This window comes from Marmota flaviventris, chromosome 10, assembly GCF_047511675.1.
Source record: "Marmota flaviventris isolate mMarFla1 chromosome 10, mMarFla1.hap1, whole genome shotgun sequence".
In the NCBI taxonomy this organism is placed as follows: Eukaryota; Metazoa; Chordata; class Mammalia; order Rodentia; family Sciuridae; genus Marmota; species Marmota flaviventris.
Window position 1 is genome coordinate 71752721 of NC_092507.1, and position 16995 is coordinate 71769715.

Consider the following 16995-nt stretch of genomic DNA (forward strand, 5'->3'; position numbering starts at 1 on the left):
GGCATATGAAGCCACTGCTGTTATTAGGGTGTAAGTACTGAAAAATATTGAAGCTGAAGTGACCCCCTATGGGGGCAGGTACTTTTAAAAGAGCAAATAACAGTATTTTCACTATGTATCTTATGGCTCATCTAGTTTATCCCTCATTTAAAGATTAATTGAAACACATGATAGAAAACAATACTAAATTTGAGGGGAATATCTTAACTTTAAAATACTGTTATTGAACGGGAAGCAATTAATTCTTTGTAATTTTTTTCCTTATCTATATAAATCTTAGCGCCTTAGAAGAAATGATAGGTCTCCTCAAACTCACGGTACCAAATGCTTGTCTCTACCCTGACAGTTTTCCAATGGATACAGTTGGAGTAGCTTTTCTTTCCATAGGGCAACTGGTTTGTGTGGGGGGAACTGCCCATGTACTGAGAATGTTGTTTTTTTTTTTTTGCCAGCAAAACCAAGCTGGATAAAAGCAAAGCAAAGTTTACTTCTTGAATTACTTTATGATTGTGAAAATATTTGTGTCTATCTTTTCAGTGACCAAGTTTAGATGTTGTAAAATGATTTTTCCTGCAGCTTCTTCTCTGAAACACCTTAGAGAGAACACATAAAAACCAACTGTAAATCATGCATAAAGCCACAGTAGAAAGTAAATGTTAAAGCAACAATAACATGATTCAACAAAAATAAAAATGAGTAATAGCCTCAATAAAAAAAAGCTGTGAAATTACAATAATTTCACAATCCATCACAAACAGAAAAAAAACACACCATTACTTTAACAAATATTTATTGATCACCTAACACATGTCAAAGCTAGATGTAGATATATGTGTGATGAATTTCTGGACTGGAGAATTAAATGAAAATAAACTAGCACAGGATATAAAAGTTGCAGAATCATGAAATGTAAAATGCAGAAGAGATCTTGGTGGTCATAAGGATCAGGAGAAGAAGCCCCAACCAGGTTTAAGTGACAGTTTCCAGTCATAGGCACAAAAGCAGGATTAGACAAGAAGTCCATTTATTTACTGTAAAACAAGCTTCTTCTGAACCAGAAATGTTTCTGAGATGAAAACCCAATGTTGACTGCTAATAAAAAGTTGTTTCTACTTAAATGTTTGAAAATAATTAGTGTAATTAATTATATGTTCTTGGGTATTTAAATTGTTTTCTAGACTCCCAAGTACAAATCACCAGATTTTGTTTAAAGTTTTTATGTTGGCTAAGATTTCAGCTTTTCCTGCCACAAAACGAGGAACCATCTGCCATCTGACCAAACTCAAAGACAATAGAATAAATGCGGCTTGGCTTAGGAAGACAAGAGCGAGGACTATGGTCTTCCATGACATTTCATAGGCACATGCATTTTTAGAGGTGTCCACACAATGCAGAATTACGGTCTAGATGTTTTCCAACTTTTGTTGAAAAGAGAAAAATTTAAATCAAAAGTAATTCACAATGTCTTATTTTAAGAAGCAAAACATCTCTCTTTCCTTCTGTTTTTCTCTCTCTCATATACACATAGACACACACATGAAATATACACACACCCACACACTCACACCCACATGCAGTAAGATTTTTGAGTAATCTATTTGAGGAAGATTCAGCTTCCTGAGTAAGATGACAATCCCTCTTCCTCTACATTAATATTTAAAACCTCCATAACTCAAGAACTGGAAAATATATAGTATAAACCATGACATAGTTTTTGTACTCGATTTCTAATTTCTAACAGCTGAACACATTGGAAAAAATATCTAAGATGAGGGGGGAAAGTTTAGCATGTGTAGTAACTCATGTGAATATAAGGTAATAATTATACTGATTTTTATAGGTGACTTATAGAATTCCATTGCATTATGTCAACAATATCTCACATATTGGCATTTATGCAGGATGTATAATTGAATGATGATTTTGTTTAGTACATATAAGTAGGCATAAAAATTGAAAAGCAAAAAAGAATAAAGAAAGATAATGAGGGTGAATGAAATCTCCTCTACAAAAAAAAGCAAAGTAATAGAGCAGGTGTATGCTATTAAGAAGTCAGTTTCTTAACATCTCCTTCTCATAGTTTCTTCCCATATATGCTAAATGCAAATCTTAGCTTGTTTGTGTGCCTAGCATGTCTTGATTAACAAAAAGTTTCTAGTACTGTAATGGAAAGAAGATTGCACTCTGCTTTAAAAGCGGAGAAAGTGACAGTAAATTAGTACCCTGTCTATGGAGCTCAGATTTTTTTTGAGAAGTGGAAATCCTGGCAAATGAAATGTCCTATTCTTGCAAATGAAGTAAGTATCCCGACAGCTGTTCTGTGACATCACTAAGCCAATCATAACAGGAGAAGGCAATAAAGGTGCCATATTTATCTGAAATCCTGAAGAGAATTTGTGGAGATAGGTAAAGAATAAGGCACAATTGAAATTCCAAATTTTAAAAAAATATAGTCTTCAGAGGTGAATCTAAAAAGTTTTTTTACCTTTACCATTTCTAAATTTCCTAATGTGCTTTAAATGCAAAAATAACACAGATGTTTAATAAACATGTTGAAGTTAGTGGCTCCATTATCTGTGAATAAATTATCTCCATTTTGGCATATCTGTATCAACCACATAACAAAAGTTAAAAACTGTAAGTGGCCTCATTGAGAAGTATCCAATCCCTTATCTCACAGATGAACTGAGACCCAGCTGAGTCCCTTGTTCAAAGTCACCAGCTAGTTAGATTTTAGGGCTGTCTTCGGTCAACCAAAGCAGTTGGCAGGGCTCTTTCCATCACATCCACAGCATGGTCCTTACCATGAAGGACATATGTGAGGGCTACATTCATGAAATAATGGTGCCTTTCGAGGACCTTCTCTTGGATGACCTTATTCCCTATCATGACAAAGCCATGAATCACGTACTATATTCACCATCACTCTACAGAAGAGGAAACAGAGGCACTAAGTGCTCATATAACTTGTGCAGCAGTTGGTCTCTGAAGCCACCCCACATGCTCACTCTTAACTAGAGTAGTCAGTTCACTTTCCCCTTACTCAGGACATCTGCCTACCCTGTAAATTCATCATGCACTAAACTGAACTAATTTAATCTCAAACCTGCTGCTGTGCATGCTTCCAGCTCAGTTATATGTTACCCTGTCCTTTTAAATCACCAACAGAGGAAACTTAGTGTCACCTTTAACTCTTTCCTAATTCTTCACCCTTCTCTATGTTTCTATCACTGGAAAGCTCTTGAACCCATGCTATTTCCTTACATGTGGCCTCATTCCCTGTTTCCTCCTACGTGGTGGCCTCCTAATGGCTTTCCCTTCTCCAATTCATCATACATACTGTACCCAAAGTAATTATCTTAAAACAACAGAAATCTCCAAGAATTTTAAAACCCAAGCTTATCTCATATTCACATTTGAAATTTTCTTTTAAATGTATAACCCTTCCCCCCATGTTTCTCTTTGCAACCTTATGTAATTGTGTGAAGTTGGTATTGTTTGTTTTGTTTAACAGATGAGCAACCAGAACCCATGGCCTTAAATAATGTGTAGCGGATAATTTAAAAACCCACATATTCTGTTATATAAAAATGTAACTTTCTTTTCTTATAACTGGACATATTGCTAAAGGTACAAAACAATCCAAGTAAACATAGTCAAACCTAGTAATTCTATCATTTTAGATTTCAACTTAGTTAAATTCTGCTCTTTTCTCTTCCTCTACAACTCTTTCTTTCTACCTGACATCCACACAGAGCATTTACATGGTATCTTGTACTGGTATCTTCCAGGAATCATCCTACCAAGGTCTCAAATTCTTTTTTTTATTTAAAAAAATTTTAATTTGCTATTTATGACAGCAGAATGCATTACAATTCAAATTACACATATACATCATAACTTTTCATATCTTTGGTTGTACACAAAGTATATTCACACCATTCATGCCTTCATACATGTACTTAGGGTAATGATGTCCATCTCATTTCACCATCCTTCCTACCCCCATCTCCCTCCTTTCCCCTCCCACCACTCTGCACTATCTAGAGTTCATCTAATCCTCCCATGCCCCTCCCCCAATCACTTTATGAATCAGCATCCCTAAATCAGAGAAAACATTCAGCATTTGTTTTTTGGGGATTGGCTAACTTCACTTAGCATTATATTCTCCAACTCCACCCATTTACCTGCAAATGCCATGATTTCATTCCCTTTTAATGCTGACTAGTATTCCATTGTGTATATATATCACATTTTCTTTATCCACTCATCTACTGAAGGGCATCTAGATTGGTTCCAGTTTAGCTATTGTGAATTGTGCTGTTGTAAACATTGATGTGGCTGTGTCCCTTTAGTATGGTGTTTTTAAGTCCTCTGGGTATAAACCAAGGAGTGGGATAGCTGGTGGTTCCATTCCAAGTTTTTCAAGTAATCTCCATACTGCTTTCCATATTGGCTGCACCAATTTGCAGCCCAACCAGCAATGTATGAGTGTACCTTTTCCCCCACATCCTTGCCAATACTTATTGTTGTTTGTATTCTGAATAGCTGCCATTCTGACTGGAGTGAGATGAAATCTTAGAGTAGTTTGGATTTTGCATTTCTCTAATTGCTAGCGATAACGAACATTTTTTCATGTATTTGTTGATTGTATATCTTCTTCTCAGAAGTGTCTGTTCAGGTCCATGGTCCATTTATTGATTGGGTTATTAGGTTTTTGGTGTTAAGATTTTTGAGTTCTTTATGTATGTATCCTAGGGATTAGTGCTCTATCTGATGTGCATGTGGTAAAAATTTGTTTCCAACTTGTAGGCTCTCTATTTACCTCACAGATTCTTTGTTTTGCTGAAAAGCTTTTTAGTTTGAATTCATCCCATTTATTGATTCTTGATTTTAATTCTTGTGCTACAGAGTCTTATAAAGGAAGTTGGGGCCTAATCCCACATGATGGAGATTTGGGCCTACTTTTTCTTCGAATAGACACAGTGTCTCTGGTTTAATTTTTAGGTCCTTGATCCACACTGAGTTGAGTTTTGTGCATGGTGAGAGATAAGGGTTTAATTTCATTTTGTTGTATATGGATTTCCAGTTTTCCCAGCACCATTTGTTGAAGAGGCTATCTTTTCTCCAATGAATGTTTTTGGCGCCTTTGTCTAATATAAGATAACTGTAATTATGTGGGTTAGTCTCTGTGTCCTCTATTCTGTAACATTGGTATACAAGTCTGTTTTGGTGCCAGTACCATGCTGTTTTTGTTACTATTGCTCTGTAGTATAGTTTAAGGTCTGCTATAGTGATGCCACCTGCTTCACTCTTCCTGCTAAGGATTGCTTTAACCATTCTGGGTCTCTTTATTTTTTCAGATGAATTTCATGACTGCTTTTTTCTATTTCTATGAGGAATGTTGGTGGGATTTTTGTCAGAATTGCATTAAATCTGTATAGTGCTTTTTGTAGTATGGTCATTTTAATAATATTAATTCTGCTGATCCAAGAGCAAGGTAGATGTTTCCATCTTTTAAGGTTTTCTTTGATTTCTTTCTTTAGGGTTCTGTAATTTTCATTATATAAATGTTTCACCTCTTGTGTTAAGTTGATTCTCAAGTATTGTATTTTTTTAGGCTATTTAAATGGGGTAGTTTTCCTTGTTTCCCTTTCAGAGGATTTGTCACTGATATACAGAAATGCCTTTGATTAATAGGTGTTGATTTTATATCCTGCTACTTTGCTGAATTCATTTATTAGTTCTAGAAGTTTTCTGGTAGAATTTTTTGGGTCTTCTAGGTACAGAATCATATCATCAGCAAATAGTGCCAATTTGAGTTCTTCTTTTCCTATGTGTATCCCTTTAATTTCTTTTGTCTGTCTCATTGCTCTGGCCAGTGTTTCAAGAACTATGTTAAATAGAAGTGATGAAAGAGGGCATCCCTGTCTTGTTCCAGTTTTTAAAGGGAATGCCTTCATTTTTTTTCCATTTAGAATGTTGTTGGCCTGGGACTTAGCATAGCCTTTATGATGTTGAGATATGTTCCTGTTATCCCTAGTTTTTCTAGTGTTTTGAACATGAAGGGGTGCTGGATTCTGTTGAATGCTTTTTCTGTCTATTGAGATGATCATATGGTTCTTTTCTTTAAGTCTACTGATGAGATAAATTACATTAATTGATTTCTGTATGTTGAACCACGCTTGCATCCCTGGGATGAATCCCAATTGATTGTGGTGCATGATCTTTTTGATATATTTTTGTATTCAATTTTCCAGAATTTTATTGAGAATTTTTGCATCTATGTTCATTAGAGATATTAGTCTGAAGTTTTCTTTCTTTGATGTGTCTGCCTGGTTTTGGAATCAAGGTGATATTGTCCTCATAGAAATTTGGAAGTGCTGCCTCTTTTTCTATTTCCTGAAATAAACTGAAGAGTACTGGTATTAGTTCTTCTTTAAAGGTCTTGTAGAACTTGGCTGTGTATTCATCTGGTCCTGGGCTTTTCTTGATCGGTAGGCTTCTGATGGCATCTTCTATTTCATTGCTTGAAATTGATCTGTTAAAATTATGTATATCATCCTGATTCAATTTGGGCAAATTATATGACTCTAGAAATCTGTCGATGCCTTTGATATTTTCTATTTTATTGGAGTACAAGTTTCAAAATAATTTCTAATTATCTTCTGTATTTCTGTAGTGTCTGTTGTGATATTTCCTTTTTCATCACGTATGTTAGTAATTTGAGTTTTCTCTCTCCTTCTCTTCATTAGCATGGCTATGGGTCTGTCAATTTTATTTATTTTTTCAAAGAACTAACTTTCTGTTCTGTGAATTTTTTCAATTGTTTCTTTTGTTTCAATTTAATTAATTTCAGCTCTGATTTTAATTATTTCCTGTCTTCTGCTTTTGGTGTTAATTTGTTCTTCTTTTTCTAGGGCTTTAAGATGTAATGTTAAGTCATTTATTTGTTGACTTTCTTCTTTTAAGGAATGAACTCCATGCAACTTAATACTGCCTTTTTGGTGTCCCAGAGATTTCAATATGTTGTATCTGGGTTCTCATTCACCTGTAAAAATTTTTTAATCTCCTCCTTGATGTCTTTTGCAACCCATTCATTCATTGTCCTGTAAGACCATAGAAGATGGAAACCATTGTCCTTTAAGAGTCTTATATTTGATTTTCCAATTCATTTTTCATGGTTGGGAAATTTTCTGATATTATTTCATTGAAGAGATTGTGCATTCCTTTGGTTTGCAACTCTGTGCCTTCCTCTATCCCAATAACTCTTAGATTTGGTCTTTTGAGGCTATCCCATAATTCCTGGATGTTCTGCTCACGATTTCTTACCATTTTCACTGTGTGGTCAACTTTATTTTCCAGATTGTATATTGTTTTCTTCATTATCTGATGTTCTGTCTTCCAAGTGATCTAGTCTGTTGGTGATGCTTTCTATTGAGGTTTTTATTTGGCTTATTGTTTCCTTCATTTCAAGTATTTCTGATTTTTTTCCAGAATCTCTCTCTCTTTCTTGAAGTAATCTTTTACTTACTGTATTTGCTCCCTTATCTCTTTGTTGGTGTGATCAATGGATGCCTATATTTGCTCCCTTATCTGTTTATTGGTGTCATCAATGGTTGCCTGTATTTGCTCTCTTGTTTCTTTGTTAGAGTGATCAATTTTCGCCTGTTTACTTATTTACGTCATTCTTTCATTTACAGATCATTTTAGTTATGAACCTTCTGAACTCCTTCTCTGACATTTCATCGGCATGCTGTCCATGAGTTCTGTTATTGTGGTATCCTGGTTTGTTTGGGGCACTTTCCTCCCTTGTTTTTTCCTGTTGTCTATGTGATTTCCTTTCTTGCAGTGTGGATCTGAGGTATTACAGTTTCTACCCTATAATCTTATATTATCTGTGCAGATTGTCTGTATCTCACCTTGGTATTGGGCTTCCAGACCCTGCTGGTGACCCAGGACACATGCTACTACAACTATAGGTGGTGGCAGCAATAGCAGGAAGTACTCAAGATGGCAATGGAGGTGCCCCAAGGTGGATGCAACGTCTTTCAGAGATGGAGCTGAAAGGGTGGACCTTACACTGGCTTTGGGATGCCTGCTCTAAGATGCAGCTGCTTCTAGTCCCTGTCTATTGTCCCAGGGTAGAGGCTCCTGCATGAGGCAGGCTATGGGGATGGTTGAAGTGTCTCAAGATGAAAGTGGGTTAGACCTGGGCTCCCACATGATGGTGGTGGGAGCAGACCTGAGCCTACCCTGGGCCCTGGCTCCCATGCATGTTGGTGAGGAGATCCTGGGCTGGGCCTGAGCTCCGGCGGGGCTCTGCCAGTGGCGGGATGGACCCAGGCCTACCCTGGGTCCTGGATCCCATGCAGGTCAGCAAGGCAGTCCTGGGCTGGGCCTGAGCTCTATCAGGGGTCTGCGGGTTGCAGGATAGACCTGGGTCTACCGTGGGCCCTAGGTCACTAGTACTATCATGGCTTAAATGGCCACACTCTCACTGTCACTGGCTACAAGAACCCTGTTGCCTTCTGTAGTCATATATTCTTATCCTGACTATAAGCTCCCTTTGCACTCCTGGTGTTCTCGCTCTAGTTACTCACTGGTGTGAAGACAGTAGAATGGGGATGGTAGCATGAACACTGAAGCCACAGTTCATATACCACACTGTTGCACCACAGAGCCCAGGATATAATGTTGGCCACTCTCTCTACTGAAGACCTCCCATGTCAATTCCCAGATTTTGTGAGGTCAGAAATTTCCCTGGGCTTCATCCAGTGGAAACTTTGGGTTACTTGGGGGCTGGAGATGGTGTCTTTGGTAGTAGAATCCTGGAAGTTGAGATTTCTCTTCCTTATATTGACTTCCTCAGTTATCTCAGAGCAGACAGGAGCTCCTCCTGCTTGAGAGTGGCTCCATCACTAATCTCAGTCTCTGCTTCAATAAAACTGGGATAGCAGCCAATAATATACACTTGGTAAGGATTAGAGGTAATGCAGCTATAACATCTAGAAAAGCAACTAGTACAAGATCTCTGAAAACTATAGCCTGTTTTTAAATTTAATGCCCAAACTCATTTAGTAGCAAGTGCAATTAAATGTGCAAGTTTTAACAGATTTTATTTCTCATCTACAATGGCTATTCCTAGGTTTTGCTGTGTTTGATTAAAGGGTGCTGTCTCAGACCTGTCTAGATATGTTATAAAATTTAGTTTACACATTTTTCAAAAATCTGAAAAATCTCATTTTTGAAATATTAGCATTTCAGGAAAGGTACTGTGGATCTAAAATGTTTTCTCTGGATATAGAATTCTAGGTTTTTTTTTAAAAAATATTTTTATTAGTGCATTATAGTTATATATAATAGTGTAATTCATTTTGAAATAATCAAAATGTATATAACATAATCTGCTCCATCTCAATCCCTAGGATTTCCCCTTTTCCTTCCTTTCTCCCTCCCTTTTAGCCCCTTCCTTTTACCCTATTGGTCTTCTTTCTATTTAGTTATATTAAATTGATATGTTATAGTTACACATAAAAGTAGAATTCATTGTGATAATCATACATGCACAAAAAATAATTTGATCAATTTCATTTCACAGTTCCTCCCCTTACCCATCCCTCCTCCCTCCACGTACCCATCCCTCCTCCCTCCACCTCAATACCCTTTCTCTACTTCACTGTTCTCCCTTCTATATTCATGAAACCCTTTAAAAAAAATTCCTTATTTTTCTTTAGCTTCTACATATGAGAGAAAACATTCAACCGCTGGCTTTCTGAGTCTGGCTTCTTTCACTCAGCATTGCGTTCTCCATTTCCATCCATTTACCAGCACATGACATAATTTCATTCTTCTTTATGGTTGAGTAGGACTTCATTGTGTGTACATACCACATTTGCTTTATCTGTTCATCTGTTGATTTCAACCTGGGCTGCTTCCATACCTTGGCTATCATGAAATGTGCTGCTCTTAACATTGCTATGCATGTATTACTATAGTATGCTGATTTTAATTTTTTTGGATAAATACCAATGAATCGGAAAACTGGGTCACATGACGGTTCCATTCCCAGTCATTTGAGGAATCTCCATACTTCTTTCCAGAGCGGCTTCACTAATTTGCAGTCTCACCAGCAATGCATAATTGTACCTTCCCCCCATATCTTTGCCAGCATTTATTGTTATTTGTATTCTTGAGGATTGCCATTTTAACTGAAGAAATGAAATCTAAGTGTAATTTTGATTTGCATTTCCCAGATTTCTAAACATTGAACATTTTTTTCATATATTTGCTGGCCATTTGTATTTCCTGTTTTTAGAAATGTCTGTTTAATACATTTGCCCATTTATTGATTGGATTATTTTATATATTGAGTTCTTTATATATTCTGGATATTAATCTCCTGTCAGAAGAGTACCTGGCAAAGATTTTCTCCCATTCAGTAGGCTCTCTTGTCAAGTTCTTAATGGTTTCTTTTGCTGATTTCCTTTTAGCACTTTAAAGATCATCCTTATATTGTCTTGTGGTCTACAATGTTTCTAATAAGAATTTTGCTATCATTTTCGTCTTTTTTCCTCTGTACACCATGAGGGTTTTTTTTTCCCACCTTCTGACTGCTTTTAAATTTTTTTCTTCATCATTTGTTTTTAGCTATTGATTATGATGTGTCTTGGTTTGGCTTTCTTTGTTTGCAATTGCATATTTTAAGTCTGGGAGTATAGTTTTCCTCAACTTAGAAAAATGTTATTATTTTTATTATTTTCAGCTATTATTTCTTAAGTTTTTTTTTGGTGTGTGTGTGATTTCCCCACTTATAACTACTTAAGATATGTTTTTAATTTCTAGAAATATTATTTGGATTTAAAAAAATACATATTCTACATCTTGTCCCATCACACTGAGTTTTTATCCACTTGAGCATATTTATGAGATTTTTATGATACCTGTTTTCTACCTCCATCATCTCTATCATTTTACAGGTCTCTTTCTAATAAGTTTTTCCCCCAGAATATGGGTCATATTTTCCTGCTTCTTTGCATGACTGCTCATTCTTAATTAGATTCTAGTCAATGTAAACACTGCTGGTAGCTAGATTGGACTGTATTTCTTTAAAGAGGGTTGGCTTTTGTTTTGGTATGTAGTTGAATGAATTTCATATCAGTTTGATTCTTTTGAGGATTATTTTTCACCTTTGTTATGGTGAATCCAGAGCAGTCTTTCTTCTGGCATAAAGATTCTGGTACAAAGTAGAGATTTTCCCTCAGTACTAAGCATGGGTCCTGTGAATCTCACCTGAAGCTCTGTGTTTTATGAGGTCTTTCCATTCTGGTTTGTGGGAATGTAAATTATTCTCATCTTTCCACGAACTCTGGGAATTGTCTGGCTTATCTTCTGTTGGTTCTTTCTCCAGCTTTGGGTAGTTCCTCTTAATTAAGCACAGATATCCAGCCAAAAACTCAAGTAATGATTCTGCAGATCTCTGGATTGCTCTCTGTGCCGTCCATTATCTCCGGTACTCTGCCCTGGAATTTCTACCCTCTTGGTTTCCTAAAACTCTGATCTTTGTCAGCAAGACTTCTGGGCTCTGTTCTGTTCCCCCTCTCTCTACTGTGGCCTGGAAATTGCCTGAAGACAGTAGGCAAGGGTAATTACAAATCTCCGTTCATTTTTCTCTTAGGGATCCTGGTCCTAGGCTTCCTGATGTACACCATCTGAAAGTCGTTGTTTCATACAGCTGGCCCATTTGCCTAATTGTTTAGAGCAAAAGGGAAATTCCATCGCTGTTAATCTCTCATAGTTGGAAGTGAACTGCTGAAGCCCACACACCGCCACTCTGCTTCCCTGACAACCTCTGTAACAACATTGTGCAATTTCTCATAACCCAAGTGCCTATTTTTTTTCTCATTATAACGTGGAGGACCAACATCACCCCCCTGCCACCTTAGCTAATTAATAAGTAGAAGGTCTAGCAATTGCTTCTGTAAGAACAAACATGGTGGTTCTTGGTGATCTGGATGATGGCATGAGAGGGAGCAGCCAGCAAGATCAAACTTCCTTTTGGATTTATTTAAATGTTACTTAAAATGCTATGCTCACATATAGTCCTCCAGTGTAACAGAGCTTGGAAGTTAATTAAGGAGATCATTTGTACTGCACTGCAGTCTGTCTCTGGACCTTTTTTGGGAAATGCATAGCAAAGTGATTAATAAGCAAATGTAACCATTATATTAAAATTAACAGAGACCTAGAAGCATAATTAATAATCACTGCTGACATTTCCTCTTCTCCTCAGTAGTATCTATTTAAGTTCCTGAATAAGAAAGCCTTGGGGGAAAAAGAGAGAGAGAATGAGCCTTGGCCTGCCAGAGTGCCTTTGTGGAAGGACTCACAGACATTGGCACAAGGCAAGGCATCTGGGAACTTTTCTACTTGAAGCAAACACAAATTCTGAATAGTTTGGGGGGTGGGGGGAGGGAATTCCATTTATCCCTGATAAAGAAAACCAAAATTATCACCAGACTCTTCCTCAAATAAATTTGCCACTGGGAAACCTGTAAATTTGGACCCCAAGGACTTAACCAAGTGGCCACCTTTGACCTGATGGAAGTTTACTCTGAGTCAGGCCAGCTTGGCAGGGAGGTGGCCTAGGAGACCTGCTGAGCTCACGGACTGGAATCAGCCAGACCTCATATTGAGTTATAGGATCTACCAATTTGTTACCAGTTGTACGATCTTGAGTTACCACCCATGTTCTCCTACTTTTGGTTCCTTGTCCTGTAAAGAGGAGATTAGAACAGGGCCTATCTCATAAGTCTGTTGTGATGTTTAAATGAAATAATGCATGTGAAAAGCCCTAGTGCAAAGCCTGACACAAAGCAAGCTCTCAATTTAAGCTAATGTTGCTGTCAGTTTTGTGGGTTTGTTTGGTTTTTGTTTCTTTGGCAGTACTGGGGACAGAACACACTAGTTTCTACTACTAAGAGCTGCATCACCAGCCCAACCCTGCTAAGAAACAGAGAAACTGCCTCTTGAACACTAGCCTTATAAACATAAATTACATAGACAGTAAATGTCACTGACAATGAGATTACAGGAATAATCTGAATGACTGAATGAAAAGTAATTATAAAAAATCGTTTTGAACCATGTACACTGTTTTCCCTGAGAAACGAAACTAGAAGAAGCATGGGTAGGAACAACCTCTCTTTCCCCCTCCCAGTTCCATTTCTAAATGTGTTATGCAAAATTATTAGAACCTGGACAAGTATAAAACTATATTTTACATAGAAATATCACTATAAGAAGCCACATTGTCTTCTTGAACTGATCTGGATGTAGCACTCAGGAAAATCCTGGTACCTATTAACACTCTAGGACAACCAATGGCTCCCTGAAATATGACAAAAAGAAGAAAGTGTCCCTTTTCCTGAGCTCCTGATGAAGCCATTTTCACCTACTTTCAAGACAGCGTTTAGCTCCCCAAGTGGCAGGAAGCCAGTTTAAGGTCCTAGGATTCATTAAATGGCATTCAAACAGACAACCCTTGTGGATTATGCAGAAAAATGCTTGGGTTCACACCGGGGAATTGAAAAACTTGGTTTGACAGTTGTTATTTAATTGGGCAAGTTGAGGAAGTTACTTAGAGTTTCAGTTTCCTCCTCTATAAAATGGATGCTAAAAGTTATTTTTACCTCTCAGGGTTGTTGTGATGAGCATTTAGTGTTGCCCTACTCAAGGAATGTTCATTAACTATTATCTGTTAAAGTTTAGTCTAGCCATTTAGGCCATTCAAACAAAAAACCCAGAACACCAACTATGTGCCTATTTAACTATATTTCTACTGCTACAGATTTGCTCATCCACTGAACAGATGTGTGCTGAGAGGCTGATGTCATGTCAGAGGCTGCGCTCAACACCTTGGTGACTTAGTTGAAATCCTCTTGTCTGGATGGTATTCATTAGAGACTGAGCTCAGCAAGTGTGGGGTCTCTACTCTCATGTCAATGGCTATGTCACCATGTAACCTATAGGGCCTGGCATGGAGCCTACCAAGTAGGAGAGGCTAACAAGATTTTGTGGGATGAATGAATGATATGACCCAAAGATGATTTAAGTTTACTCCTTGATTTCAGGGAACTCATGTTCTAAATGAAGTTCCCCAAAGGGGAATGGAATGACAATGGAAGTAGGGAGTTAGGAAGAAAATTTCACACACTGGGATCACAATTAGGAAAATACTAAAAACTCTATTATAGTTATGCTAATCTAATTCAGTGATAACGGCAACATTTCTATAAGACTTCTTAATTTCTAACAAAAAAGAGAAGCATCTTTATTACTTGTAGAAAAAAGAAACTCCACTCAGTTTTATATCTTAAAGTCAAAGGAAGGAAAGGAATAATACTGTTATTCTTCTATGTTAGGCGAAGCCCAGTACTTCCCCAGGGTCTTTGCACTATTTGCCGGTGGTCAGGGATGTCAGAGTCATGCCCCCTCCTCTTTCCCATCTTATAGCTGATTAGGAAGAGACACTGAAAAATGGGGGTCAGACATAAGCTTCATCCAGAGTTCCCTGGTAATGGCCAAATTAGAGAAGGTCTCCTGCCTTTCAGTTAAAACTGAATACAATGTGATCTGCAAGCAGGGTGAATCTGATTTAAAAACTCAATAGTATGGTCCTCTACTTACCCTTCTGTCCCACGGCATTCCATAGGCCAACAGGAAACAGAAGGGCAAAGGATGTTTTGCTGAGCAAAGAGAAAATGGTGAAATCTGTTTCCTACTTCTGAAGTGAAGCCACCTACCAATTCACTCAGAAGTATGGCTGGCCAACAACCTTAGTCATCTACTATGGATAAAAGGACCTGAGTGGTTCACGGCAATGGTTTCCTTTAAGGAAATATGAGGAAAGGAGATAAATGGCTCTTGCCTCCTGCATTCCATGTACAATTTTTTTTCTTTTTTAAGGAGAGGAAAGAAAGGATACAAAAAAAATAGAAGATTGTGAGAAAATTCTAATTTCTTTTCAGCATGGTTTTTACTGATCCAATAATGTTTTTGGATGAAAAAGATGCTTGGTCTTCTGCTATTGATAGCAGAAGGACAAGTATTCTTTATATAATTATTTCTTTTATCTCTGTGGAATTATAAGAAATAAATTTGGTCTTTGCCTCCAGTTCCTGGCACAGAGCTCCTAAAACCCTTGGAATTTCCTGAGTGATAAGAGTCTCTTTTGTTATTCATAACAAAATCCTTTCCATTGCACCTGGGTTTATATTAATAAGGTGGCAAGGTAGGATCTCTAGATAGCCTTAGGATGGGGCTGGTCACCAGAAAGACCCAAGTGATTGAAGGGTTAGAACTTTCAGCCTTACCCGCTGACCTCCAGGAAGTGGGCAGTGTAGGAGGACAGAGATTAAACTTTACATAAACTCTTAAACAACAAGATCTGATGAGCTTCATGGTTGTTGAATACACTGAGATTCTAGGAGCGTGCCATGCTTAGAGAAGACATGGAAGTTGGACACCCACCTCCATACCCTGCCTTATGCATCTCTTCCATCTTGCTGTTCTTAAATTGTATCCTTTTATAATAAATGGGTAAATGTAAGTAAAGTGTTCCCCTGAGTTCCATGAGCCATTCCTACAAAGTTATGAAATATTCAGCAGGATGTCCTAGGGACCTCCCAATTTATAGCTGTTTTTTCAGAAGTTCAAGAAGTCTAGGCTTATGATCAGCATCTGATATGAGGGAAGTCTTGTGGGACAGAGCCCTGAATTTATGGGATCTACTGTTAACAGGTAGATGATGTTAGAACTGAATTGAGTTACCGGATGTCCAGCTGGTGTTAGAGTACTGATCAGTGTGGTCACAATCCCACATATCTGGTGTCAGAAATATTCTGTGTGTGTGTATGTGTAGAAACATATTGACAGGCTCTTTAGGAATGGATGGATAAGACGAATTTAATAGCTAATAATAACAACAAAAAAAGAAAGGGTGCCTGTGATTCATATATCCTAAAATTGGAGTTATTTTGTTGTTTGTTCGTCATATAAGTAATAATGAGGGAGAAATTAAATCAGTTTAGTTGCTTGGGTGGTACAATTCAAGTGGTTCATCTTGGAGACAACACTAGACAACAACACCAAGTTAAATAGATGTTTTATTGAGATGAATACCTTTTTTTTTTTTTGAGATTGTCTCTATGCCAGCCTCATTAAAGAGAATGGTGGGGCTGTGAACGTCTGAGTTTTTTCTTTGTTTGTTTGTTTTTGTGTTGTTTTGCTTTGTTTTTTTGTCTATGTATCAAGTGAACAGGCAGGTTTTTGATACTTTTTTCCACTTTGGATGGAGACTCTTGGCCTTCTTCTGTTGTATCTCAGCCAAGCTTTCAGGACATGGCCTGTTCTTCCAGCACACCTAAATGAAGAGAGTTCACCTGCTGTGATACTGAATTCTGTTTACTTCACCCACACTGTCCACATGGGGTCCCTGGGAAGAAATGCCTCTCTGAGTTTAGCAGTAAGCATACCTTCCCTTCTCCTCAGTAACCAAACTGCCTGTACTTTTGAGTCTTCATAGACTGAAACATCTACCAAACTCACTTCTATACTGAAAGCAAGAAGGTTTAGAGTAGAATCTTTGACCACCTAGTATGCAGATCCTGCTGTCACAAACTGCCCTCCTGACTCTACCTAATGGTAATTATTCTTATTTTCCTCCTATACCCATCTTTTGATTATGTGTACCTCATATTTTATATATCTTTCTAGGCTGCCTTCTATCACTTCTGCAAAATGATGGTGCATAAATGAAAAACATAAAAAGTAATCAGAAATTTGATCCACACCCATGATGTGATTACCTTCTTCCAATACATAACAGGCAGAAGTCTGCGGTTTCTAAAGCTTAATCTATACAATCCCAGAACACTGGGCTAAAAAGTGAACACTTCTGAGGACAGTAGACTGCACTCTTTTGCCATTAAATTT

At 37.5% G+C, this 16995-nt stretch overlaps 1 protein-coding gene across 1 annotated transcript in view; it reads right to left on the reverse strand.

Annotated features, from left to right (window-relative positions):
* The window catches only part of Ddah1 (dimethylarginine dimethylaminohydrolase 1), a 150238-nt gene that overhangs the window by 64357 nt on the left and 68886 nt on the right, over nt 1–16995 (reverse strand). The gene's annotated exons all lie outside the window — the stretch shown is intronic.